A 2,381-nucleotide genomic window follows, 5' to 3' on the forward strand; every position below is an offset into this window, starting at 1 on the left:
ACAGTGAGATAGCCAAAGGCCCCTCTCAAGCTGAGTCCCTATCTCTCGCAAACACAATCGCCTACAACATAGCCCACTTTCGAGTTCTCAATGAATGAATGCACCCACAAAACTCCCCTCCTATGAGCCTCCCTACTTGCAAGGTAGAAGCATGTGCACCACATTAGCATCTTTTTTCAATTTTTAGTTATTTCATGGGTTCCTTTAGTTCGCATCCTTGCATCTTCTGTGTTTTTTTTCAGTGGATTCCTTCATTTCAAAACCTTACATGGCTTGACTTCTTTTTCATTTAGTATTTTAGAATGTCAAAGTGAAACTTTACCTTTTCTTTTGTTTTCATAATTCTCACATTATGTGAAATATTAATATTAAACTAGTATGTGATCCGTGCGTTGTTACGGTCAATTAGTAGCAAGGCTTAGTTGTGTGACACTCTCCTCCCTCATCTTGCCCCCAAGGACACCTTTTCTTCATTCTGTCTACAAAACTAAAAGAGTTTCCATAATTATAATTGTTCTGTAATTATAGCTGTAATTATAGCTTGAACTTACACACAATGCAACCCCAAGAAATTACTACACTCAAAATTTTTTTAGTTATATGAACATAACTTAACATAATACTCACAACTATCCTCATTGCTATGCTAGCCCACTCACTTTTTCCAAGATCCTTTATGAAATTATCTAAACCCTTTCAAAATTTTATGTTTGAGGATCCAAAAACCCACAAGGTTAACCATGTGTAAAAGATTATATGGATCTTGGTCTACTCATATAGCTAGATGAACATGAGATTGAGAGTGAGGAAAAGCAAGCATCAATGAATTTCAACCATCCAACATCCTCATTGACTCTCCACTCTCTCTAAGAGAGAGAGAGAGAGAGAGAGAGAAAGAGAGGCAAGAAAGCGCAAACTTGTAGACCTTGTGTGATGAGAGGTAGTGTTGTAGCTTCATAGGTGGAACCAAACCTAATCAAACTTCACAAAATTTAAAGCTAAATGTGCTCAAAAGAAGGAAATTGGAGTGATCCCAACATCATCTCATCGTCCCAATACACTAAAATGAAGTAGGAGATCTATGTCTTTAAAGTATGATTTTTGATACAAAAAAAATAACTCTTTAAAAGTGATATCCCACCCTTCATCATCATGACCATACACTTATTAATGGTTTGCTGATGAATGATGATAAGAGAGAGTAACATTGAATCATGATAACCTTATTCATACTATGGTGATGACTGAAGAGTCCAAATAACAAATTATATAGTGAAGTTGTGGCAATTTATAACAGTCCAAATTACCACATGGCTATCAATTGCTAAAGCATGTTAGTCTTTGACATTAGGAGGTGAATGGGATATAGGAGGGCCTCTTTATTTGGCATTTTAAGGAAAAGATTAAAGCTTAAACCAAGTTTGACCAAGCCTAAAAGAGAGGGCAAAAAGGCCTCCGCTGAGATTTTTAGAGATACCATTTGTTATTTTGTATTTGAAAATAGGCTATTTTAGCCCAAAAGAGAGGTGAGGTAATTGAATTTAAAAATGTCTTTTTTCCATCTCTCTCCTCTCTCTCTAACATATAAAACACTCTCTCTCACTTAGTTCTCATTAAAAGAAGCACTTTTCAGCTCCCCTTGCCAAAAAAGCAGATTTTTCATACTCTCTCACTGTATTCTCTCTCTAAAATGTGAGACAACTCTTTCTGTTTACCCGCCTTTTCTCTCTTGCTACTTGCACCTCCTAATCATTAAGAGGATATTCTATGCTGTCTACATCTGACAGAAAGTGCACATATACTCTCTCTCCCACTCTCTTCCTTTAACGTCTCTCTCTCTCTCTCTCTCTCTCTCTCTCTTCTCCCACTCTAGCTCTATGTGAGAACAATAGAAAACGTCTCTCTCTCTCTCTTCTCTCCCACTCTAGCTCTAGGTGAGAACAATGGAAAACTCCATAACCTCTATGTGCAGCAGCATTTCTCTCTTGAAAGCTCTCATGATCAACAATTTGAATTCAAAGGAGATTGAGCTACACTCCCTCTCTTTCTTCCCTCCACAACATAATCCTTTTCTACTATCTCTGTGTACTCTCCACTATTTTCTCCATACCTAGCTTTTTTTGCTTGTATAAGTCACCGTTACACATTATCTCTCTAATTTGCTTGATTAGCTAACAAACATGTCATTTAATCCCCTCCACTACAAGACATTACTAATAGGCCAAAACGATATCGATTAAACGCTGATTTGGAGCAAAAGTCCACTATTGTACGACTTGGTACATCGAACCCAATGCTGCAGATCAGCTACAGAGCATTGGGTGTAAGGCAATCAACTTATAGGTTGATGGACACATTTACCCTGGTGATCCAATGACCAA

The sequence above is a fragment of the Adiantum capillus-veneris genome, chromosome 3 (assembly GCF_014529385.1).
Source record: "Adiantum capillus-veneris isolate H3 chromosome 3, ASM1452938v2, whole genome shotgun sequence".
NCBI classification, from domain to species: Eukaryota; Viridiplantae; Streptophyta; class Polypodiopsida; order Polypodiales; family Pteridaceae; genus Adiantum; species Adiantum capillus-veneris.